This window comes from Carlito syrichta, unplaced genomic scaffold (genome assembly GCF_000164805.1).
Source record: "Carlito syrichta isolate Samal-C Ts95f unplaced genomic scaffold, Tarsius_syrichta-2.0.1 Scaffold314552, whole genome shotgun sequence".
Lineage (NCBI taxonomy): Eukaryota > Metazoa > Chordata > Mammalia > Primates > Tarsiidae > Carlito > Carlito syrichta.
The window spans coordinates 31477-59021 of NW_007258648.1; positions in this window are offsets into that span (position 1 = coordinate 31477).

The window sequence follows — 27545 nt, forward strand, 5'->3', positions numbered from 1 at the left end:
ATTGTTATTTGTCTCTCTGTATTTGCTATTTTTTAATTTCTGATTTTCTACAATGATGTATATTACTTCTGTGATATAAAATTATTTAAAAAGAAATAGGAAAAATGGCCGGGTGTGATGGCTCACGCCTGTAATCCCATCACTTTGGAAGGCAGAAATGAGTTCAGGATTGCCTGAACTCAGGGATTCCAGACCAGCCTGAACAACATGGTGAGACCTTGTCTCTACAGTAAATCAAAAAATTAGCTGGGCATAGTGGCGCATGCCTGTGGTTCCAGCTACTTGGAAGGCTGAGGTGGAAGGATCACCTGCCTAGCAGGTGGAGGCTGCGGCGGCCGTGAGCGTGCCACCACTTCACTTCAGCCTGTGACAAAGTGAGACTCTGACTCAAAATAAATAAATAAATAGGAGAAATACTGAGAAAGCATGTAGAACATGTAAAAATATACTTCATAAAAATGCAAATACTTCTGCATTCTTATAAAGTCTTAAATGTGTTTGAAATATGAGGGTACAATTATTGAAAGTTAGGGTTGTGTCCAGGAATCTATGCTGGAAACGTATTGCTTTGGCTTACAGATTTTCAATCTGAGTGTTGCAAGCTCTTAGGAGTTCTGTTTCTGTGCCTCTGGGGCTGGGGCAAGGAATGAAGGGAGGATGAGTGAAGAGGGCATGAGACATTCCTTCCTTCTTGCAACTTGAGAAACTTGATTTTGTTGTTTTATGTAGTCAGTTTCTGAAGACCCAAAAAAGCTTGAAAACAGCTACAATGAATCAAGCAGAATGGGTGCTAGTATAGTTTAAGCCCATCAAACCTACAAAAATGATTCATTTGAACAATGAGAGATATATGTACAATGAGCAGAAAATACTTCTCTTGGAATAAACCCTACTTGTCAATTTTATGGGAAGGATTAATTAAGACATTCTCTAATAAGACAGAATACCATGATGACCCAAGATCCTTAATTAGACAACTTTTGAATTTTACCGTGTCTTGTATCAATTTTCTGAGTCTATAAGACAAAAGTTATTATAGATTGCCTCTCATGTTCTTGGAATCTTGAAGTCTAAGAAATCCTGAAGCATGTCAGTTCCTGCTTTCACGAAGCAACTCAGTTTCAAAAGAACTTGTAGGACTTGCTGTTTCAACAGGAGAGGCTTTTCCAGACACGACTCACTGAAACTCATTTGCCAGCTCAAGTTGGAGTCTCAAAGCCTCCTCGCAATGTTGAGATGATAAACCAGATGCCTTCAATCAAGATCAATTCCAGGAAATGCTGGCCCAGTTTACACTAAAAAAATACTGAGAACTTTTGAGCTATATTCATCTATTCATGATGAGTTAAAAATAGAAGGAAGAGACTCTTTCTTTATAAATCATTCAATGTTTCTCAAAAATCTCATTGTGACATCATACATGTTTATTTATCCAGCAAGTATGAAGAACTAAAAATGGAGCTATAGATTTTGCAGGATCCTGATTTCAACTGGAGTTGATAAATGTCATGGGCTTTATCGTGAAGGCTAGCAGGCATGTTACAGAAATAGTATATCTTCTACCCCTGTAACAAGTATCTTTCTGATAATACTGCTTATATCCTCAAATCACAATGATGGAATTTTCTAAATGGCAGATAGATCATCCTTTCTGTCTTTCGAACTATCAATGCAAAAGCAAACTATAGGGAGAAAGACAGACATGCCCATAGGAATATGGGTAATCAATAGCACTAAAGGAAACAATAGTGGTATGAATGGAAAGTTCAGAGGAATTAGAAGAAGTAGAACGGTCAAGAGCACAGAAACAGAAAAGGAAGAAAAATGAAAAAAAAATCTAATAAGAAATTGTACACATTAGACATTCTTTTTTACCTAAAAATGAAGTAACTTGCAAAGGAAAAAGCAGTTTCCTGTAAACGTAATATCATAAGAAAAGATATGCAGTATCATAGGAGGAGTTACCAAGGTCAATGACAAGGCCAGACTGAAGGTGAGAGTGATGGACCAAGAAGCAAAGGAATAGACTGAGACAAAGACCTGTTCTTCAGACCAAACAAAATTATTTCCATCTCTCTAGAGTAAAAAACCTGATGGTTATCATAAACTCAAAGTTATGCAATTGTCTTGCCTATATTTGTTTTTGTTTTATTTTAATAGCTTTAGGGTGTACAAATGACTTTTGACTGCATGGATGCATTGCATAGTGGCAAGAAACTCTGGGCTTTAAGTGTACTCACCAATCCCACTTGTGCCCATTGTGGTCAACAGGTGGTTTTTTTCATCCCTTCTCCCCTTTCTTCCCCTTTCCTCCCTTTTTGAGTCTCCACTGTCCATTATCCATTTTCTGTGTCTTTGAAGTGCCTCAGTTTAGCTCCCATTTGTTAGTGAGAGCATGCAGTGTTTGGTTTTTCTGTTCCTGTGTTATTTCACTTAGAATGATGGTTTCCAATTACACCCAAGTTGCTGTAAACACATTACTTCATTCTTTTTATAGCTGAATAGCATTCCAGGTTTGACTGCTTACATAATCTCATATTTCTCATAGGCTTTGCTCATTCTTCTTAATTCTTTTTTCTTTATTTCCTTCTAACTGAGTTAATTTGAGGGACCTTTATTCCAGCTCTGAGATTATTTCTTCCACTTGATCTTGTCTACTGCTAAAGCTTTGTACTGTGTTTTGTATGTCCATCATTGAGTTGTTTAGTTCTTTTTAGTTATTATTAGTTTTTTGATGTTGTCAATCTCTCTTTTTATCTCCTGAATTGTTCTCATTTCTTTGCTTTGGTTATCAACTTTCTCTTGCATCTCATTGAACTTCTTTATAATCAATATTCTGAATTCATTATTTGACATGTCAGAGATTTCATTTTGGTTAGGGTCTTTTTGTTTAAGAGTTGGTTTGTCCCTTTGGAGGGGTGGCATTCTGAGTTTTTAAAAAATATACTTCCATGGTTGCTTCTCTGGATCTTTTTCAACTGAATAAACTAATATGTATGAGTTCCTTTGAAACAGATAACCTTTATATGTAGACTAACCCAAGTGTTGGTTAAATAACAATGTAGTATTGGTGTGGGCTGGCTTGCTGCCTCCTGTGAGGCTGGGGTGGGGGAGTCCAAGGAGGCTTATCTTGCTCCTCAGTGGTGGGTGCTGGCTTCAGCAAATTACCTGTTGTGTTGTGTCATTAAACTTCCAAACCAGACCAGGCGCAGTGGCTCAAGCCTGCAATCCCAGCACTTTGGAAGGCCAAGGCGAGAGGATTGCCTGAGTTCAGGGATTCAAGATCAGCCTGGGCAACTTAGTGAGACATCATCTCTACAATACATCAAAACATTAGCCAGGCCTGGTAGGGCATGCCTGTAGTTCTGGCTCCTTGGAAGACTGAGGCAGAAGGATTATCTGAGTCCAGCAGTTCGATGCTGGGGTGGCCGTGAGAGTGAGACTCTGACTCAAAAAACCAAAACAAAACAAAACCTCCAGGCTGGCATATGGCTCCTATGAGTAAGAGCTGACTACTGCCAATGTGGATGGGTACTGGTTCTTGTTTACTGGGTGAAGCTCTCTGTTGTCTTAGCAGTGCGCTGGTCTGTGGCGTGCACTGTGGTCTGAGCTCTCAGTTTAGTCCCAAGGAGGGAAGCACAAAGATGATTGGGGCCAAACCTGGCAGACCCACCTATGGGTCTGCTAATGGTAGCACAGGCATCAAATTCGAGGCTGGAACTGGTGTGTGACTTCTGAGTGCCCAGAGGTGTGCATTGGTGAGGTTTTAGGAGACTTCTACTACCTCAAGTTCTCTCCTCAGGAAGGTAAGAGCAGCCTAAACTCCAAATCTAGAAGAATGGGGGCTCCAGGTACCCGGGAATGTCTGGACATTGAGCAGAGAGAGCACCATAGGACCAAGGACTCCATTCCTGGGGAAAGAGGTGGCCTGGCTCCTACTCCAGGTGATTGGGTGTGTTAGGGCATGGCGCACAGGGAACCTCTTGTACAAGTATCATGGGACAGGAGAGTGGTGTGGCTTAGACTACTAATTCAGGTGTGTAGACATGTGGGGCACCTGATCCTTGGTACTGGAGGGCACATTTCTTAAGACAGACTAGAAGGGCAGGCTCCCCCCCCATAATGTTTACAGCCCAATTCCAGGTCCTGGAGTAAACCGTGGCTTCAGGCTTTGCTACCCAGTGGAAACCATGAGATCAGAAACTCTCCCACCACTCAAGCTGCCGACTCATGCAGAGGAGAGTTTCCTTCTTTTGGTCTTCTGCCACTTAGACTGTTTTCCCAGAAGTGTAGGAGTGAGGCCTTCCTTTTCCTCAGTACTGCTGAGACATGCTGCCCAAAACGACCTCATTTACCCCTGCTGTTCTTTGCTTTGAAATATAGTTTGATATTAGTATAAGCACTTCAGCTCTTTCTTGATGAGTGTTAGCATAGTATATAGTTTTACAGTTTTTAAAATTTTAACTGATTTCATTACATTTAAATTAGGTTTCTTATAGGCAACTTATGTTGGGAAGTTGTTATATTTAACCTGAAAATCTTCCTTTTTTTTCTTTTTGAAGTATTTAGACCACTTGTTTTAAATGTTATTATTGATGCTGCTAGGTTTAAATATATCATTTTCTAATTTTTCATCTGTTTTTTGTCCTTTCTTTTAAAATATAAATTGATTGTGTATCCTCATGATTCTCCTTTATCTCCTTTGTTGGATTATTAGCTATAATTTTTTGTGACTTTTAAAAAAATGTTAATGGTTGTTTTTGGATTTATAATATACAGCTTTAACCTATAATAGTCTAGCTTCAGGTATAATAATACCACTTAATATATAATATTAAAACTTTATAATAGCATACTTCCATTTCTTCTCTTCTGATTTTTATTTTATTGCTTAAATACATTATAATTTTGCATATGTTGTATACCCCACAATACATTGTTACTTTTAAAAAATAATTTTATTTTAAAGATACTTACACAAAATAAAAATATATATTTATCCATGTAATTATCACATTCAGTGCTTCTCATTCCTTAGTACAGATCCAGATTTCTCCTGTTATTTTCTTTTTATCTAAAATACTTTTTGTATTATATAAGAACATGAAGGACATTACATTAAGTGAAAAAAGCCAAGCACAGAAATGTAAATACTGTATAATTTAACTTATGTGTGAAGTATTAAAAAAAAAAAAGACAAACTCACACAAGCAGAAAGTAAAATAGTGGTTACCAGCAGTTGAAGGGGTGGGAGATTTTGGTCAAAGAACTTAAAATTTTATCTAGGTGGGATAAATTTAAGAGACCTATTATACAATTCGTGATTATGGTTAATAACAATACATTGTATGTTGGATAATTGCCAAGAGAGTAAATCTTAAGCATTGTCACCACACACACACAATGATAAACATGTGAGGAAATGCATATGTTAAATAGCTTGATTTAGTCATTCCACGATGTATACACATATCAAAACATCATATTTGTTGTGTACTAGAAATATATACAATTTGTACTTATCTGTTAAAAACACTGAAAAGTTTACTCTCTCTGATATTTTCAATGACAAATGTAATATTAATAATGCTATAGCTTCTAGTACCTTGACACTACAGATTTCTTATCTCCTCAAAACCAATGACTTTCTTTTCAAAGTGCCACTTTTGTGTTTACCTAGTCCTGACTGCCTCAGGAAGATTAAATACATTTATTCTCTGTTCTCTTCCTTCTTGAATAATGCAATGGCAATCATTGCACTAAATTGTAATTCATTATGTTGGTTTCTACTGCTAAGCTGTTACTAGTTAAAACTATTCAACTTATAGAAATGTTTATTCTCAAAACAGATTTAATTGTCTTTTTTTCTCATTTTTTCAATCCTTCTAAGTTAACTTTTTGTACTCAAGGTGATAATCTCTTTCATCTTCCAATTCTCTACAATCATACTCTCATTTTATTACTGTTACTTAACATAGATACAATTATGATTAAAAGAATGGAGAAAATAAGATATGGAAATGTTCATCTAAAGAACAGGTACCCACATGGTGATATTGTTTTTGGTGTATTCACTATAATTTAGGCACTGATCCACAGTATTTTCATTTGAGAAAATTATCTGTTTGTATTTCATAAGCCAATCTCACTCAAATTAATATCTACATCTATAACAAATAAACAGGTACATGAATGACTATAACTAATCTTATTTTGAACTAGGGGTCCCAATACTGTGGATTGGATTGTTTTCCTCATCTCCTACTAGTGTGTATTTTTTGCACTGAAAAAGGTGTAAGCCTATGCTTCCTTGATATTGATGATGATAATAATTTTTAAAAAATAATCCCTATCCCTTATCTAGCACTTTTATGTGCCAGGCACTATTTTCAGTATTTAAATTTAATTGGTGAAGACTCTCTTTCCTGATTCCTGGGGCAAGATGGCAACGGAACCAGTCGCAGTGTGAATCTCTGCATGAGTGAAGGGGCATAAAGACAAGTCTGTGTCCATATCTATGTGCAAGTGGGTGAGTGAATGTCCAACTAAGGGGAGACTCGGGATCAAGTGGCCAAGGACTCCCTGTAGAAGCAGCTGCAATTTACCGCTGCTTTGAATTCATCATCCACCATGCATGGAAGGATCCACCATTCCTGGGGCACCTCTCCGGAAAAGGCAGCAGAGATCAGCAGCCTCTTGACAACTGGTACCCAGCTCACCACTACCACCTGTGGCAATGGACAAGCATTGACAGCAGGGACCACCAAGAAGACACAGGGAGGAGAACTGAAGCTGAGTCCCAGCAGAGGTTAAGATGCCAGTGGATACCATTTTGGTATCATTTTCTCTGTCATTAGCCTGACAAGGACCTTCTTTAGCTCCCCTGGTTCTGAGCAGCCTACATCCAGTGATCTCCACACCCCTCTGGGATCACCATCATTTCCCCAGGCACGATACGTTGAGTGCACCATACTGAAGAGATTCTGTCTCACACATTGGAACAAACACGAACACGTAGTCAGAGGGGAGACTTAGCAGTCACTGAGTTAGGCAGCATACATACACCCCCACTACAGGGACAGTTTGTAAGGTTGTGGGAAGTGGGTTCCAGGGGGCTCACACACCAGTCAATGGGTACTGTGATCTGCAGAGAGCTTCTGAACCACAGCTCCCCCATTACACCTCAATCAAATCTCAAAACTGCAAAAAAGACAGTACAGCATCTCTTTCTCAGTCTGGCTTCAAAATTGAGCACATTCAGAGGATTTACGTAAGGAAGAATATGATATGACAAATAGAAGTGAAAGCTATCCCCACTATCCCTGAGCAATGGAATTAAAGATGGAAGTGGGGGGAAGTGGGCGGGGAACTATCACAAATGAAGAAAAACTGAAGGAAGATCATGGATATTCTCCAGATTCCTGAGAAGACAACGTCTGAGAATACACACTCTGGAATCAAACAATGAAGAGCCCCCAGAATGACTGGTCTCAAACCACAAATCCAGAAATCAAGATATTCATAGATAGAATGAATAGAAATGAAGAGAGACAAGAGGAAAGAATGAAGGAGTTGGTCATTGAGATGATGACAATAAAGAATACAAAAAATAATTCGCTGACAAGTGTGAAAAGCAGAATTAACCTAGCAGAAGAAAGAATCTCAGAGCTCAAGGACCAAAATATGGAACTAAGCCAAACTGTTAAAAACATAGAAAGGAAGAATAAAAAGATGCACGAAGCACCCAAGAGATGTGTGCTTATATCAAGAGGCTGAACTTATATGCCTGATTGGCATTCCTAAGGCAGGTAGAGAGGCTGCCCTGGAGCAAACATTCCATTAAATTGTCCAAGAAAACTTGCCTCATCTCATCAGAGAAATGACCATTCAAACACAAGAGAAAAGCAAAAGCAAAAAGCTAGAATCGTGGTAAGCACTGTAGGAAGGGCAGTTAGAAAAAGAAATGAGAGAACCCCTCCCCCCAGGCAAAATGTGGGTATCAAAAGGGACAGACTAAAGGAAGGTTTAATCCAAAAGGAACTATGAAAAGGGAATTTAATCAAAAGATTTAATCAAAAGAGAACTGGATGTTATAATTGTAAGAAACCAGCGCATTTCAAGAGAGATTGCCCTGAATTAAAAAAAAAAAAAAAGTCACTCTTATGCCACTAGATGAAGAATAGGGAGGTCAGGGGTTCCCCTTATCAGGCCTCACCAGGACCCCATGATAAATTTGAAGGTGGGGCCTAATGAAGAGGACAATCTTCCTCATTGATATTGGGGCAGCTCACTCCTCCCTAATCTTCCAATCCCCAAATGTTTGATTTTTACCAGAAAAGCTCTAGTCTCTGGAGTAAACAGAAAAGGATTTCAGGTTCCTATATGTGAACCCATGATTATAAGAACTGAAACTGAGACAATGACAGGGTCATTTTTATTTGTCCCAGAAGCAGGAATAAATATCCTAGGCAGAGACCTAATTGTCCAGACGGTCCTTAATGTAGGGATGGAACAAAGTCAACTTAAGATCCTAATGGCATATCTCACAGAGGAAAAAGAACAACAACAACAAAATTAGCCCTAAAGTATGGATGAGAGAAGGAAATAGAAGAGATGAGAAAGGTAGGGTCTGCTCCAAACAAGGAAGGGAGGTGGATCCTCCTCGATGGAAGAGAGATGGTCAGCAAACCAATTGTTAGGGAATTAATGACTATATTGCATAAGGAAAGCCATTGGGGAACTCAAGCAATATGTAGCACACTCTTAAAAACCTGTGGCTATGTAGGCATTTTTACTATTGCTAAACAAATCTGTGAAAGATATATAATTTGTCAGAAAATAAATAAAAGAGTAATCAGGGGGGTCATTAAAAGGGGGGAATTTCCTGGATTAAGACCCTTCCAAAGAATACAAAGTGATTTCACTGAAATACCCAAGGCTGAAAAACAAGTACCTGTTAGTAATTGTTGATAATTTTACTGGGTGGATGGAGGCATACCCAGAACAACAACTACCACAGGGTCTGTAATAAAAATACTTTTGAAACAGGTAATCCCTAAATTTGGTCTAATAGAAAACATTAATTCAGATAATGGAAACCATTTTACCAAGGTGGTATTACAAGGCATTACAGCAGTACTCTAAATGTGATGGAACTTTCATACACCATGGCATCTGTCATCCTCAGGATGGATAGAGCAAATGAATCACTCTAAAGACCCATATAACTTAACTAATGTTAAAGATAAAGTTGCTCTGGGTCAAATGTCTTCTGATACCTCTCCTCCAAATTAGAACAACCCCTCAAAGGGATTTGGGATTGTCACCCTATGGACCATCATATGGGTTGCTCTATCTAGGTAGAACAACAGAGTTACCAACCCTGGAAACCAAAGGTGATTTTTAAGAGAATATATTTCAGCCATCTCCTCTATCCTATCTTCCATTAAATTAAAAGAACTCCTTGCTCAAACTCCTCCTCTTGAGTTCACAGTTCACCATTTTCAGCCTGGCGACTGAATGTTGATCAAGACTTGGAAGGAAACTAAGCTCCAACTGAACTGGGAAGGACCATACCAAGTGCTCTTGACTATTGAAATGACTGTCTGAATGGCAAAAAGAGGTGGACACATCATAGCCAAGCCAAAAAATCAATAATAGGGACTACAGTAAAAGAGAGACAAGATTGGTAGGAAGTCTCTCAAATATAACCTCCAAAGATAAAAATAAGAAAAAGTTCATTTAAAATTTAGTCTTCATGAATGTTCTTGGAGTTCTCCTTATAACCCTACCTATAGTGACTGCTTTTATTGTCCTATCTATCTGTTTTATTAGATGCTTATGTTAAGGGCCTCTTAATTCTGAAAACCCACGGGACTCTTTCCTCACTTGAGAACCACCAAGATGTCTAATTACTTGCAGACCTCTATTATTGTTGTAACTTTATGAACCATAAATATACAGGCAACCAGAGGTGAGCCTTATCCCTTTCACACTAACTTGATAATCAATGTGACTAAAGCCTTATCACCTCAAACTATAAAATTTGATGCATATCAAATATTGCCTCGTGGAAACCTAGCGAAGCAAAAACAATTATCTCAGGCAGACAAATATCTTTGTCCTGAGCCAAATATAGGTGAAGAGGATTTAGATTTTGAAATTTTTGAGGGACATCCCTGAGCCCACAAAAGCCCCCAGTTGAGATAACTCATGGTGAACTACTCAAATTCAAGGTTGGACTACAACTCCCAGAGAAACAATGAAGCCCCTACAGTCCTTGAAACCCAAAATAAACTTATCTAAGGAAATTCCACCAGCAGCCTGTAGAGATTTAGAATGTAATCCTATACGTCTGACTATTAATGATCCTGCTACTTTAGTTCAAAAGCCTGAGGTGGCACCTTGAGTTTATGGATTGGGAACTGATGTTCAAGACGAGACCCTCAAGGACAATTAACCCTTCTTTTAATCAAAACTGTAGCTGTAGGTATACTGAAACCAATCCTAAACCCCAGTGATTACTACGACCTCCCTAGCAATGATCCCCAAAAGGTAACTATAGTTGAAATTAAAGGTTTAAAACAGGCTGTGGAACTCAAAACTGGTTATAAGGAAACAAATGCCCAGATGGAATGGATAAAATTTATGGTATTCACTCTAAGTAAGAGTGATTGCTATGCATGAACCACAGGATGGTTTTAGTCTCAAGTGGTTCCATTCGATATCGACTGGGATACAGGCCCCACTGGAATGACTTGTATGTTAGCCCTGTACCAAGACAAGGATGTATGGGGAAATGAGACATGCAAGAGCTTGTTCTGCTTCATCCTGCCTTGCAGAAGCCAGATTCAATGGTAATTCCTTCCTTTTCTATGGGTAAATTGAATCACTCCTCATGTCTTTCCAGATGGGGGAAAGGCTTTGCTACTCCCATAGGGCAACTGCAAACTTGTACCCAAGTCCTGAGTGTCTCAGAGGTACACAAGGGCAACTGCTCTCACTTTAGCGTTCCTTGAACTGATATTTGGTGGTACTGTGGAGGAAGGAAACTTAAGGACTTGTTACCACCCAAATGGACTAGAACCTGTACTCACCATGGCATTTTATTCCAACCTAAAAATTCATCCTCAAAACAGAAGCAAAAGGTCATTACAAGGATCATTTGATCCCAACATATGTTATCATTGCTATAGGAGTCCCCAGTGAATTTAACGGTAGAAATCAAATAGCTGCGGGATTTGAGTGCATGCTCTTCTGGTGGTCAACTGTTAGTAAGAATGAAGATTGGATTAATGGCCTTTACTATAACCAACAAAGAATATTATTAATTATACTAGAGATGCTGTCAGAGAAATGTGGAACAAATGGATGCCACCAGCTGAATGACTTGGGAAAACTGCATGGTTTTCAATATGATGTTAGCTGAGAAAGGGGGTGTCTATGTTATATTGGAGGGAAAATGTACTTTTATTACAAATAACATAGTGTCTAATGGAACTGTCACCAAGACACTACAAGGGATAGCTACTCTGGCCAATGAGTTGGCTAAAAACTCTGGGATTGATGATCCTTTTACAAATTGGAGAGAAGGCTGGTTTAAAAAAAAAAATAGAAGGAAATGATACCCTCAATCTTAACCTCCTTTGTGATTGTACCAGTATTATTAACAACCATAGATTGCTGCGTAATTCCCTGTGTTAGAGGCTTAGTCCAAAAACTGTGACTGACTTGGTGTGTATGCTCACTTGAAAGGTACCTGTTCTTGCAAGAACAAGATTAAAAGAGCTACTTCATTCCCCCAATCTCTGAGTTTCCATGTTGTGCTTTGATGATGAAACTGAGGAGGAGCAATTCATCTCCCACAATGTAGTACTATTTGTATTGAATCTGATTGGAGACATTTTACTTTTTTTCACATGAATATTTACATGTGTTCCCAGATCTGGGAAACATTTCCTACTATTATTGCTTTAAATAAACTTTCTTCTCTTTAATCTGTCTCTTCACCATCTTTAACAACTTCAAGTCAAATTGTTCTCTTTTGATGCTATCCCATAAATTCTATAAGCTTTTTTCACTCCTTACCTTTTTTCTTTCTTCTTTGACTGTATATTTTCGAATAATCTTTCTTTGAGTTCAGAGATTCTTCTGCATGATCAGTTTTACTTTTGATACTCTCTATTGCATTTTTCATTTCATTCATTGTATTTTTGAGTTCCAGAATTTCTGTTTGATTTTTTAATATATAATTTCTTTTTTTTGTTAAATTTTCTGTTTAGTTTTTTATTGCTTTCTTGATTTTGTTGAATTATTTCCATATTTTTCTCAAAGTTTGTTGAATTTTCTTAAAGCAATTATTTTAAATTCTTTGCTTGTCACTTTGTATATCTTCACTTTTTTGGTGTTAGCTACTGGCAAAATTATTGTGTTTTGTCTCCTTGGTGTATTATGTTTAGTTTTGCTTTACATTGATGCCTGTTTATTTGGTGTAACAATTAACCTTTCTAGATTTTAAGGGCTAGTTTTTCTGTGGAAAGACCTTTCCCCATTCAGGGTTGAAGGTGCACTTTCTAGGTGGGGTGCAGGGGTTCTGGCACCACTGAGGGCACATCAGTGTAGTCTCTGTGCAGTTCTGTCATCTGAGTTTGATGTTGGCAAAGACTGCAGAAATCCTGTGGATATCTGCGGTGGTAGTGAGAGTTGTTGAGGTCTTTGGTGGAAATGACTGCTAAGGTTTTTTCAGTCTACCTTTCTCCTATTGAGAAAATTGTGGTTGAGGGAATTCTTCTTGCCACAGGGTCTGACTTGCAAGCCCATTTATGGTGGCAGTGGCATTAGTATCTGTTGAATGTGCCTCATGGAGTGGCCATGGAACTGAGGCCTGAAGCATGAGCTCACTTGAAGGAACTATGATTCTATCTAGGAATTAATGGCACTGGTGTCCAAAATGCAGGCAGTCTCAGCATTGTATTGGTAAAAGTATGTGAGGTACGGATGCTTGTGAAGCAGTCAGTTAGCTAAAGGGTACACTGGATTCTGCAGAGTTGACTGGTTGAGTGGTGACTGAAATATGGACATGAGTGAGAATTTGTCAGCATTTGAACTAGCTCACTATGGCAATGGTTCCAATGTTTGAGACATAAGCAGGCCCATGAAAGTGGCAAATTCAGGGCAGCTGTGGTTGTGAGAGGTGGTGGCTCCTTTCCTGAAGCTACTCAGTGCTGCCTCCTTCTTGGATAGGAAAGAAATGTGTAGCCCTGTCTCTTTCTCTGGGGTCCTCTGGCAGAAATGCATATTTGTAATCAAGTGTCATCTGTGGATCAAACCACTGGGAACTAAAGTGGTTCCTGCCATGTGACTGATACCAATAGCCTACACCTTTTTTTTTTTTAATTCCTATTCATCTTTGGGCATCTCAGGTATGCTAATCTTTTTTTGTTGTTTACTCCCCTATGTTGTTGCAGATTCTTTAATGTGCTCTAGAGCCTTCATTGAGCTATTTTGATTTGTCAAAATATATTTTTGTGGGTGGATGAAGGCTGGTGTCTCCTACTCTCCCATCTTGGTGACATACTTTGCAGAAACTTTTTTTTAAAGCATGACAAAGTCAATAAAGTATCAAAAAAGAATTTAAGACACAACACAAGAAATGTCACAAAGCAATGTAAAAATAATTGCTAGTGCAAATAGTTATAGTGATTCAAACAGTAAGTATAAGTAAATGCTATAAATGGTTTTTGTTGGTTCATGTTGAGTCATTACAATAATGCAATGACAGGCAAAACAAAATCTAAATGATAAAAAATAGTTTTAATGCAGAAAAATCTTTAATTTTAGATGGATTTTTAAATGCCTGTCAATGGACCCAAACACACATTATGACAATAATATTAAACTTTTCTCCTCGCCTTCTGCCGAAGTTTTTTTTTTAATTTTCCTTTACACACAAAAATGTCAGGGTCAGCAGAGCTGCTAGAAAGTAATATAACAACGAGTACACTTAAAGATTGCTCTTAAATCATACAAAGTGTTTAAAGGTGTTTTTCTGTTTCTGGAAAGAGTGTCATAAATGATGCAAATAAGTAAATCAACATATCCATGCTAGCATTAAAAAACTACACAGTGACTTATTGTGATGAAGCACCATCAGGAAAAATTATTTTTTCTTTTTCTTTTTCTGAGTTGGAGTCTCACTCTGTTACTCAGGTTGAAGTGCAGTGGCACACTCATGCCCACCGCAGCCTTGATCTGCTGGGCTCAGGCGATACTTCTGTCTCAATCTTCCGAGTAGTTGGAACTACAGGCATGCACCACCATGTCTGGCTAATTTTTTGATTTATTGTAGAGACAAGGTCTCACCAAGTTGCCCAGGCTGGCCTCAAACCCATGGACTCAGGCAATCTTCTTGCCTCTGCTTGCCAAAGTACTGGGATTATGAGCATGAGCTACCATGTCTGGCTACTTTTTTCTTAAAACAGTTATGATCACTAAAATTATTTTTGAGGACTCATAACATTAAAAGGGCAAAAGAAAAGCACATCTCTCTCTACATATACACACACATATCATACATTATATAATAAGCATTGTATATGATACATACAATATTTATTAATATGCACTACATATATTGATATAAAGTCATTTTCTTTTTTCTTACCTTTTCTATTATAGCATGGATTTATAATGCACATATGTACTATAAATAAATGCACATATATAACATCTTGAAGTTTTTTTTAGATCCAGTTCATTATCTATTCTTTACTTGCTTTTCCTAATGTTTGTTTATTGCACTTAATAATACAATTTCATTATACTTCCAGTTATTCTTTGTAAGATCGCCAGCGCTTTATTTATACTAATAAGCGTTCATGCTCACTGCCCTTTCCTTCTTCATTGGTTTTCCTTTTCTCTGACATACTTGCTTGATCTTGTCCATGTTTTGTGGCTCTGAAGTCTTTCTCATCTTCCTGATTGTTAGTTAGCCTCATCTTGCTTTTCTCACATAAATTAACCTGTGCTCAGGAAGTTTTCGTTGTTGAGGCAAAATAGAATGCTTCGACTGTAAAATATTATGTTCATATTCATGAGTTCAGATAAGTGTATAAACTTGGGCAGCTGCAACTCCAACTCCAGGAAAAACAGAGATAATTTTATCCCCAAAATGTCCTTTGGGCTCCTTTCTAGCCAGTTTACCAGCTTCAAGGAGAAACCACTGTTCTCCTAATACCATAGATTAATTATGGCTGCCTTAGCTTTCATATAAACTGAATAAAACAGTATGTACTCTTTCGTGTCTGGCTTCTTTCATCAGATACAATAGTTTTTACATTTATCTTTGTTGTGGAAATTATCGGTAATTTATTCATATTGATTTCTGAGTAGTATTTCATTTTTTAAAAATATATCACAGTTTATCCATTTACCTTCTGATGGACATTGGGTTGCTTCTAGTTTTAGCCATTATGATGAAAGCTGCTAACAATATTATTTTATGTTTTTGTGTAAACAGTTATAGTAATTTCTTTTGAGTAGATTTCTAGTATGGCAAATTTGTATTTAACTTCATAAGCTCATAAGGTCAATTTGTATTTCATCTCATAAGAAAACTCATAAAAAGATAGCTCTCAGACTTGTACCACTTTACACTCACACAATTAAAGAATGAAAGATTCAATCGCTGTACAAACTTGTCAACATTTATGTCAACTTTTTTTAATCTCAGCAATACTGCTAGGTGTAAAATGATGTTTTATTGTAATTTCTGTAGATTAAAAGTGTAAAGCACCTTTTTATGTATTTACTGGCCATCTTAATCCATATTTTCTTTGGTGAAATAAATGTTAAAGTCTTTTGCTAATTTTTAATGGGTTGTTTGTCTTTTTACTATTGATTTGTAATTTTTAAATATTTTTGTGGGTCTGAGTTCTTTTTCTGATATATGCTTTGCAGATATTTTTTCTTATTTGTAGATTGAATAATTTCTCAATGCTTTTATTTTAATGAATTAAAAAGTATCAAATTTTCTTTATAATTTAGAAAGAATACTTTTTGCGTTATGTTATAATGGGAATGACACTGAAGGTTGCTGTCGAGGCATTAGAAGTGGAGCATCTCTCCTAAATGACTCAAGTCAGTGGCCAGAGATAAGAAATTAGAGGCATCTCTTTTACCAAGAAGATTGGGCTACCAGCTTTCCTGTCACTTCTTTTAAATAAACTGTTCAAGCATTTGCCTCTGAACTTACTGTGACTCACACCCTAGTCCCTTATACATACTGCTAGTTGCCTCTCTCTCTTTATCTTTCTCTTTCTGATTCTTTTTTCCTGCCTCGCATAACCCGGGGATGGAAGGCTACTTCCTCAACTCATTTGCATCCTCCCTGCTCAGGATCTGCAATTTAAAAATCTTTCGACTCGTTTTCTATTGTGTGATATTGAATTTATGCCTCAGTCTGAAGAACCAGGGGCTACCGCAGGCCATGTTTTACCCCAGGCACGAGGGACCCACAAGGTGGAGCTCCCAGTGCCAAAGTAATATGTGGGCAGGCATAAACTGGACGTAGGTCAGACAAGAGCCACAAGGGTATCTGCTAGTATAAACAAGTTTTCTGTGTAAAAGACCAGCTGGTCATGGATCAGGCAAGGAGGCACGAGGTGCTCCACCAGGCAAAAGAAGTATCCAGTGCAAGGCATACTGTAAAAACCCACATCTAGCTCATCTTTCGTTTTCTGTTAGGTTAGAGTTGCTAGCCCCTCTGGTGCCAAAACCACAGTTTAGTTGGTGCTTCTCAAAATATTTAAGAAATCTTCCTCATCCAAGATTATGAGGATATTCTCCTATTATTTCTAGTAGATGCTGTTATTCTAGTTTTTACATTAGGTTTATGATCCAGTCAAAATAACTTTTGCAAGTTGAGTAAAGGAGTTAAACTTCATTTTGTTTTTCATGGAACTATCCAATTATTCAAGCACTGCTAGTTAAAGTAAAACAAAACAAAATCTCCTTCCCCAAAGTAGCCAGGTGCAGTGGATCACACCAGTAATCCCAGGACTTCAGCAGGTGCAGGTGAGAAATTGCCTAAACCCAGGGATTTGAGACCAGCCTGGGCAACTTGGTGAGACCTCATCTCTACAGCAAATCAAAAATTAGTTGGGTGTGGTGGCATGTGCCTGTATTTCCAGCTATTTGGAAGGCTGAGGCAGAAGGATTGCCTGAACCCAGCAGGTTGAGACTGCGGTAGCTGTGAGTGTACCAGTCTGGGTGACAGAATGGGACTTCAATTAAAAAAAATTAATTAATATCATACATCGAAAAAGTTCAATTTACCGTATATGTGTGTGGATTTTTCACACATTTTATGGATTCTCTATTTTTAAAACAAATGGTATTTAAAAGTATGTTTCTCGATAATTTATTGATAGTTTAGGAAAATAAAATTTACTTTTGTTTATTGATCTTATATCCAGCAACATAGCTCATTTTGTTTACTAATTCTAGTAGGTTTTATCCTTTTTTATTATTCCATTGGGTTTTCAATATATAGACACATCTATTAATAACGCTATTATTTTTAAATTGTTAACTTTTTTATTTTAAAGATGTGGGGTACAATTCAGGGTTAGGTATACAAATGTTCATTTTGCAGGTGCCGTTGTTGACAAGGTATGCCCTCCCTTCCCCAAGTGGATTCCCACTCCAGCTAATCCTGCTTCCCCACCCCTCTCCCGGCAGTTTCCCACTACTGCCAATCCTTTTCATATAGTATTACAATAATTGTTCAAAGTCTGCTTATGAGTGAGAACATGTGATACTCAGTTCTTTGTTTCTGTGAAAGATCACTCAGTATTATAGATTTTAAGTCCATCCAGGTTGCTGTGAAGTTCATGATTTTCTTCTTTATGGCTGCTAATATTCCATTGTGTATATATACCACATTTTCTTATACAGTCCTCTTTTGATGGGCAGCACGGTTGGTTCCATATTCTTGCTACTGTGAACAATGCTGTGATAAACATACATGTGCAGGTATCCTTTTTACAGAGTGATTTGAGTTCTTCCGGGTATATTCCCAGTAGGGGGATTGCAGGGTCAAATGGAAGGTTGATTTTTAGACCTTTTAGGAATCGCAACACTCTTTTCACAGACGATGTACTAGTTTACACGCCCACCAACAGTGTAGAAGTGTTTTCTTTTTGCGTGTAAACCTTCCCAGCATCTGTTGTTTATTGAGTTATTGATGATGACCATCCTAACTGGAGTTAGGTGCTATCTCAGTGTGGTTTTAATTTGCATTTCTTTTATGACTAGTGAGGCTGAGCACTGTTGGCTGCTCACTTCTTTTGAGAAGTGTCTATTCATATCTTTTGCCCACTTTGTAATGGGCTGTTTGTTTTTTTCTTTTCAGCATGTTTGAATTCCTTGTAGAACCTAGATGTTAGGCCCTTGTCAGACATACAGTTGGCAAATATTTTTTTCCCAGTCTGTGGGCTGTCTTCCCACTCTCTTGATGGTTTCTTTGGCTTTGCAGAAGCGTGTCAATTTGATGAGGTCCCACTTGTCTATCTTATTTCTTATGGCATGGACACTTGGGGTTTGATCAGGAATTGGTTGCCAGTTCCAATTTCCATAAGGGTGTCTCCTGCATTTTCTAAGATTCTTATAGTTTGTGGTTTTTACATTTAGGTATTTGATCCATTTAGAGTTGATTTTTGTGTATAGTGATAGGCAGGGATCTTGTTTTAATCTTCTGCATGTGGTCAGCCAGTTTTCCGAACACCATTTACTGAATAGGTTCTCCTCTCCCCAGTCACTGGTGGTGAGGCTTTGTCAAAGATGAGTTGGTTTTGCTTCTGGAATCTCTATCCTGTTCCATTGGTCTATATGCCTGTTCTTGGACCAATACCAGGCTGTTTTGATTATTGTAGCTTTATAATAAAGTTTAAAGTCTAGGAGTGTGTTACCTCCGGTTGTTTTTTTGTTTTGCTTTGTTTTTTCTGAGGATTGTTTTGACTATTCATGGTCATTTATATTTCCATATGAATTCCTGTATGATCATTTCCAGGTCTGAGAAGAATGCTGCTGGTAATTTAATGGGCATTGCATTAAATCTGTAGGTTTCCTTGGGTAAGATGGACATCTTAACAATGTTGATTCTTCCAGTCCATGAGCATGGAATATTTTTTCCATTAGTTTGTGTCATCTTTGATTTCTTTAAGTAAGTAGTGTTTTGTAGTTTTCACTATACAGGTCTTTCATGACTCTGGAAGATGCCAAGGTATTTGATTTTTTTTCTGGCTATGGTGAATGGGATTGTGCCCTTTATTTGAGTTTCTGTTTGCTTATTGTTGTTGTATAGAAATGCGACAGTCTTTTGCATGATGATTTTATACCCAAGACTTTGCCAAAGTCCTTTATCAGGGCAAGGAGATTTTTGACAGATTCTCTTGGGTTTTCGAGGTATAGAATCATGCCGTCTGCAAAGAGGGATAACTTGACTTTCTCTTTTCCTATTTGGATACCCTTGATCTTCTTTTGTCTGATTGCTCTAGCTAGGACTTCCAAAACTGTGTTGAAAAGGAGAGGTGAGAGTGGGCATCCTTGTCTTGTTCCAGTTTTCAGGGGGAAATGGTCCCAATTTCTGTCTGTTTAGTAGTGTCCTGGCCATGGGTTTCTTGTAGATGGCTCTTATTATTTTGACGTATGTTCCATCCTTGCCTAGATGTTCAAGGGTTTTTATAAAGAAGGGGTGCAGGATTTTGTCAAAAGCTTTTTCCATGTCTAATGATATAATCATGTGGTTTTTGTTTTTACATCTGTTGATATATTTAATACATTTATTGTCTTACAAATGTTGAACCAGCCGTGCATCCTGGGGATGGAGCCTACTTGGTCATGGTGGATGATTTTTGAGATGAATGACACTATTTTTACTTCTACCTTTTTAGAAATTACATCATTTATTTCTTTCACTTGTCTTATTGCAAAAACTAAAATTTCTAATTCAATGTGAAACAATCAGTCTTTCTCAGCATTAAATACATTAACTAGAAGTTTTTGTAGATGCCCTTCATCAGATGAATAATTTTTCTTCTGTTTATGGTTTACTGTTTTTCTCATGAATCAAATTTTGTCAAATTCTTCTCTATAATGCTGTTACTGAGATGAATTATACTGTTAAGTTTGATAACTAAACTAACCATTCTTTCTGGGATAAAATATTCTTTGACATGTAGTATTATTATTCTTCTGCCCATAATGAGTCTTTGTCCTCCAGAAACTTTTCAAAAGTTTCCTTTACTAGTTTTTGGAAATTATAATGTACCTTAGTGCAATTATCTGCATGTTTCTTCTGACTGGAATCTGTTAAGACTTTTGAATTTGTGGGTTCATAGTTTCCATCAAACACAGAAAATTTTTAGCCTTTATTTCTTCAATTTTTCATTTTGTTCTCTACTTTGTTGACTTCAAATGCACACATATTAGGATACTGGAAGTTGCCCATTAGCTCACATATGTTCTGTCAGCTCAGCCCAGATAGTTAGTGTTCTGTTCCATTATTATTATTATTATTATTATTATTTTAGTTTTTTTCCTAATTGTGTCTTATTTTGGATGGTTTTTGTTGTTATATCTTCAAGTTGATTAATCTTTTCATTTTAGTGCATAATCTATCTTCAGTTCCACTCAGTACAGTTTTCAGGCATTATATTTGTTCCTCTATAGGAGGCATAATATCAGGCATTATATTTTTTCATCTATAGAAGTTTGTTTTATTCTGTATCTCTAGCTAACCTGCCTGATCTTTTCACCTTCTTGAAAATATGAAATTTGCACTCTTCTCTTAGTATTTGTGAGGGATTGTTTCCAGGAGCCCTGTGGATGCCACAATTATGAATGCTCATATCCTTTATATAAAATGGCATGGTATTTTCATATAACCTACACATATCCTTCCTATACATTACATAATATCTAGGTTACTTACACTACCTAATACAATGTAAATGCTATGTAAATTTTGGTTGTTACACTGTATCATTTTTATTTGTAGTATTTTTATTGTTTGTTTCCAAAATATTTTTGTTCTGAGATTGTTTAAATTCATGGATGTAGAGCCTGTAGATATGAAAAACCAACTGCAGTTAAAATAACTGATTTTAATGTCCTTGTCTGTAAATTCTGTCACCAGTATCCTTTCATGGTTTATTTCAATTTTTGCTTACTTACTAATGATGGGTTGTATTTTATTGATTGTTTTTTAAGGCTTGGCAGGCATTCTGGATTTTACCTTGTTAAGTTTACCTTGTTTACTTGCTAAGTACTGGATGTTTTTGTATTGCTATAAATATTCTTGAGTATTTTTTAATTCCAAGAAGAGTAGTTACATTACTAGGATTTGGTTTGATCCTTGCTTTTAAGCTTTGTTAGCTGGGACCAGAGAGCCTTTGTTAATTTTGTCTCACTATTAAGTAAATATCATTTTAAGTACTTTATTTAATGTTCCATGAATTATGAAGTTTTTTTTTACTGCATCTAGTGAGAACACAAACTGTTCTTGGACTGTGCTACCTCCAAAGATTGTTCTGTCTACGCTTTTTTTCCCCCCTAGGCCTTATAGAGTTCCTTACAAAACATTTTCTGATCACTTAGCTAAAGACTCAAGGAGAGCCCTCTAGATATTCAGAGGTATATGTTGCTCTCTTCTCTAGCTGCATGACTTTCCTGGATTCCGCCACCATTTCCTCAACATAGAAAGACCTCTGTTCCCTGTACTACAACCTGGAAACTCTTCTGGAAATAATCTGGGACATTTCAGGTCTCATCTCAGGGATCACTGTCTTGATGTTATGTGACTAAAATTCCTATTTTATTTATTTATTTTAAACATATTTTTTTATTATAAAATTGTGCGGTACAGTTAAGGGTTAGGTATACAAATGTGCATCGTTCAGGCACCCTTGTTAATATTTTGTTTGTTTTTTGAGTTGGAGTCTCACTCTGTCACCCAGACTGGAGTGCAGTGGCTGCTCCTGGCCACTGCAGTCTCGACCTGCTGGGCTCCGGCGATCCTTCCGCCTCAGCCTTCCAAGTAGCTGGAACGACAGGCGCGCGCTACCACGCCCGGCTGGTTTTTTTTTTTTATTTATTTATTGTAGAGGTGAGGTCTCACCACGTTGCCCAGGCGGGTCTTGAACCCACGGGCTCAGGCAATCCACTCACCTCGGTCTCCCAAAGCGTGGTATTACTGGCTGAACCACCGAGCCTGGCTTCCTATTTTATTTATTTAAACTCAATTCAATCATTGAGTAAATAAACTACTAATACAGATCATTGAGGTTGATTTTCAGAGATACAGAGCAGGGTGGGAAAAAGCAGAGAAAGGATCTGAAGGGGCAAATAGAAAATATCCAGCATAAATGACCAATATTGCTTTCATCTTGGCCACTTAAGAAAAGTTCGTCTCCGTCAGGCATAGCGGCTCATGCCTGCAATCCCGTTGATTTGTTTAGGGGATCAAGTTTGGAGAATTTCTTGAGGCCAGGAGTTTGAGATGAGACTGGGCAATATAGTGAGAACCTGTCTCTATAAAAAATTAGGCAGTTATTGTGGTGAGCGCCTGTAGTCTCAGCTATTCTAGAGGCTGAGGCAGGAGAATTGCTTGACATTAGGAGTTCTCAGTTGCAGTAAGCTATGATTGCACAACTGAACTCCAGCTTGAGCAACAGAGGGAAATCCTGTATCTAAAAATAAAGATAAATAAATGAGGGGAAAAAATAGTCACTTGGCCTCATTTTGTGTTCTAAGTTGCTGAAGACTTTGCTTCTGAAGTTGAAACTCCATCATTAAGAAAATGCACACAGTAATTTTAGCTGTTTGTTCATCCATATTATTTCAAATAGAAGGCAGTTTTCATAAACTCAAAAGAGTTCAATCTCTTGATTTTATTTAGTGATTCCTAGATATATACAATGAAGTTCAATATATGTATTCAACTACATCTGAATAACAATAATAGATAAAATTTATTAAGGAATATCTGTATAAAAGGCATATAGTACGCCACTTACAGATATTTTTCTTGTTTAATCCTCAGAATACAATTACAAGGTAGTTATTTTTATATTAATACCTAATTTACACATAAGAAAACTGAAAAACTGATTAGGTATATTCACAAAAAAGCATATAATAAGTGAGTAGCGATGCTTGGATTTAAGTTTTTGACTTTCTGACTCTACAGCTCACTCTCTTGTTGCCTCTTTTTTCCTTGGTAAAAAATATGAAACAGCAACACAAGTTCAAAGACTGTTTTTATTGTTGTATCCCATAAAAAAAATGAAAATGAAAAGAAAATGATTCACATTTTCAATTCCAATATGAAGGTTAATCCAAGTGTCCCTTTAGGCAGCTCGCCCAGACTCCATGGCTTCTCCTCCATAGCCGGTTCTTTCACTCCTTTGGCACCTCTCTCGTATTGAACGAGGAGTCCACTTTCAACGTTTCTCTGATAGTGAAAGAGAGAGCATTGAGCTTTAAGCCTTTTATTTAGTTACAGCTACTGAAATATTTTCATGCATAAAGGCTGAAGAAATGTACTCAAAAAGGGTTGCTTGGCATTTCAAAATGGTACCATCTATGTAAAGATAAGAGCATGCTATTTACAAATCTTCCTTAAGACAAATAAGAAACATGATGTACATGATGTTTCAAGGATTCTTTTCATCTTAAAACTGAAGTGCTTATACCTGTTTTCCGATCTAGCACTGCATTAGATGTGACAAAAAAATGTGAATCCAGTTCTGACTGCCGATGCCTTGTTATGTGAAGATAGAAGCCAGCTTCTTCCAGATTAGCATTAGATGACCTTACTGACCTGGTTATTGCTGCACAATATATCTATCTGCTGAGAAGAATTTATAATGTGTGTTTGTGTAAATCAAAAATAAAAGAAACCAGAGTAGATGATGAATTGGAGAAAAGAAAGCAAACAGTCTCTTTTTTTGGATCTGTAATCACAAGGCAGAAAGAGGAAGTGGAACATTTTATTGTCTTTACAGTAAGTCTCTAACAGTTATCAACATCTGTAACTGACACTAAAATAAATGTCTCAAACTAAGTATAGGATCCAATGTCAGCAAATAGACACAAAGATGTCACATATTAATGATGTCTCTGTCACGAGAGATGTTCCGGATCAAAGACCACTTTGAGGATCTATTGATCATATTGTACCAAAGTAGAGGTCTGATAGAACATACTCAGAGGTCTGTTATAGCTCTTATTTCATAATATTAATAATTATATGGATTGATAATTAATTTTATCCATATTACTATGATGTTAATAGAAATTTCTGACTATCACTAAGATAACAGCATAAGAACACAGAATATTTCTGGTCTTTCTATTGCAATTGATAAAAATGGAATTATGCTATTTAAAGATTATTAACTTAAACTCTTCATTATACAGATGAAAAAACAAAGATTTGGAGAAGTGAAGTGACTTATTAAAGTTCCCAGAACTACCTACTGGTACCTGATAAATAAATCTTGGGAGTTTAATTCAGTGCTTTATCTTCTATATGCTAAAAGATAGCTTCCAGTTACAATGTGAAAGAAAGTGCTATGAAGTTTACTACTTTTTATAACATCAGTGAATCAAATCAATTATTAATATTTTCTATACTTTATTGCTTCATTAATATAGTAAAGTTATCTTCTTCCCAGAAGTCATGTGAATTTTGCTCCATATTTGTAGTTGTGAAATGAACATATAGAAAATGTGCAGCTGGGCTCGGTGGCTCAGCCTGTAATCCCGCGCCTTTGCTGGGCAAAGGCTCATCTCTACAATAAATCCAAAAAAATTAGCTGGGCGTGGTGGTGTGCGCCTGTAATTCTGGCTACTTGGAAGGCTTAGGTGGAAGGATCACCGGAGGCCAGCCGGTCAAGGCTGCGGTGGCCGGGAGTGGCCACTCCACTCCAGTCTGGGTGACAGAGTGAGACTCCAACTCAAAAAAAAAAAAAAGAAAATGTGCTCTATAGCTTAATGTTTTACATTTTTATATATCAAGAAAGCAATACAACAAATTTTTTAAAAAGCATGGATTGATAGAAATATTCATTTTTTTTCTGGATAGTTAATAAGTTGCACTACTAATAATAAGCAAAGAGAGCTACACTTATTACTAGCTGGTTATCCTAAAACATCCCACATCAATAGGTGGCTTCAAACCTTCTTAGCTATAGTCTTGGTCATCTAAAACAATGCTTGTGTACTGAGCCATCCTGATGTTTCCAGATAAACTATTCTGGCTGCTTTCCCTCAGTGTCAATCAAAGATGAAGGGCAGAAACTGGGAGAAAAGAGAATTTAATTTCTGCAATCAAGTTACAAGGAGATGGGTTGGCATCATTACCAAAAACCCACTCAAAGCAACACAACCTCATGTCAGTATTTATATCCCAAATTCACAGTCCTTCACCCAACCCAAGTCAAGATTAAGAAGCCCACTTGCAGTTTCAGCAGGACTTGAGACCTATGTTACATTTTCTTGTACATTACCACTGACGTGACTCAAAAGTCTTTTGGTCATGGTGACATTTTCAGATAACATCCTGGAATTTACATGTTTGTTGCAGTTCCCCAGAAGTAGTGACAAACAATTGCAACCTAGGGAAGGTACAGAAAGTTACAATATTGAAAGAAAAAAAGCTTTAAATTGTTTTAAAATGTAATTTACAAAACAAACAAACAAAACCCTGTTTTCAGAACCTTGTCCTATAACACTGATAATTCATGATAAAGCAGCAGCCAACATGTCATCTGACAGGCCTATTGCTCTTCTGAGATCTATGTATTATCTACAGGACCTCAACTCCATGGTCTATGCATATCCAGTTTCCCCTAATCTTTCTGCAGATTTGCAAGGTTCACAAGTACATGCTTTCCTCTATTACCTAACCTCCTGTTTCCAAATGCTACTCTCTTGAAAAACCCAGCTTCCTTGCCAATTTCCATCCACAACCACAATTATCAACAACATCCATCCTTCCTAAAACACTTAGGAGACATTAGTGATATGGCATGATTAAGGCAGAATTTTCTGTAGTGCCGAAGAACCTGAGCAATGGGAAAGGATGAGGAAGTCTCTGTCTATTGTGCAGTAAGCAATTTTAGAATTAAAACTTGACATTTTCCTATGGTCTTCTGGGTTCCTCTCCTAACTATCTCCCCATGCAGCACTCAGTCTTAAAAAAATTATTATTTTTATTTTTTGAGTTGAAATCTCTTAGCTGAGATCTCTGTCTCCCAGGTTGGAGTGGAGGGGTACCATCACGGCTCACTGCAGCTTTGACCTCCTGGGCTCAGGCGATTCTCCCACCTCAGCCTTTCTAGTAGCTGGGAATGCAAGCATGCATCACCATACGCAGCTAATTTTTTGTAGAGTCCAAGTCTCACTATGTTGCCTGTGCTGGTTTTGAACTCCTGGGCTCAAGCAATCCTCCCACTTCAGCCTCCCAAAGTGCTGGGATTACAGGTATGAGCCACCTCACTCAACACCATCTTACATCCTTCCTTAGTTCCTCTATTCATGGTCTCCTATTTCCTCATCCTCTTCTCTTTTCTCTGAGTTAAAATAGCCATCTTTCCCAGTCCCAAACAAAGAAGCACCATTCTTTGCTCTCATGCCTTTGAAATGCCCCTGAACCTGCACCAAGCAGTTATGGTATTTTTTTCCTAACTAAACAAAGACAATTCTGTCTCTCTGAATTCCAGGTGTATTTAGATAATCATTTATTTGCACTTTCCCAGTTCTAAAATAAACCTAAGAAGGGCACAAGAGGGCCAGGTATGTAGAATTGGCTTATGAAAGGTCCCCAAATGACCAGGAGGCCATACTGGAACACATATATTTCTCCAAAACTAGGGGAAATAAGATAAAACAGGTTTGCTAACTGCCCACTTGCCTCACTGAATATCATTCAAATTATAACCTCAATAAAATTATAGTTTGAATAATATTAATAATATTTACTAATTTAAATTTAAATGACCACAGTAATAAAAACTGCTACCCTTATAAGAAGTGAATAGTACTTCATAGGCACTAAGTGAAAAGTTGAAGAGATCTAGATAATTCAGCCCCCAAAGTATTCATTAACTGAAAGAAAAACATGGTTTAATTTCAAATTATTTGGATAAGTGACACAATTTCATAATTTATTTTGTATGAATAGACAAAACTTAAGGGCTAAGGCAGTACATACCAGTATTTCAGTGGATTTATAAAATAAACCTTTTTGTTATTTTCCTTACCTCATCTCACTTGAGCTTTAGAGAAACCTTCTGGGGAAAATAGACGAGGAAAGATTGTTAGTGCCATTTTGCAGATGCCAAGAGTGTAAGTGATTTTTAGAAATGGGACTTCAACCTTAACCCTTCCACATATGGCTACTCAAATTTAGCTATTTTCTGGGGTTTTTTTTTGAGTTGGAGTCTCACTCTGTCGCCCAGACTGGAGTGCAGTGGCCGCTC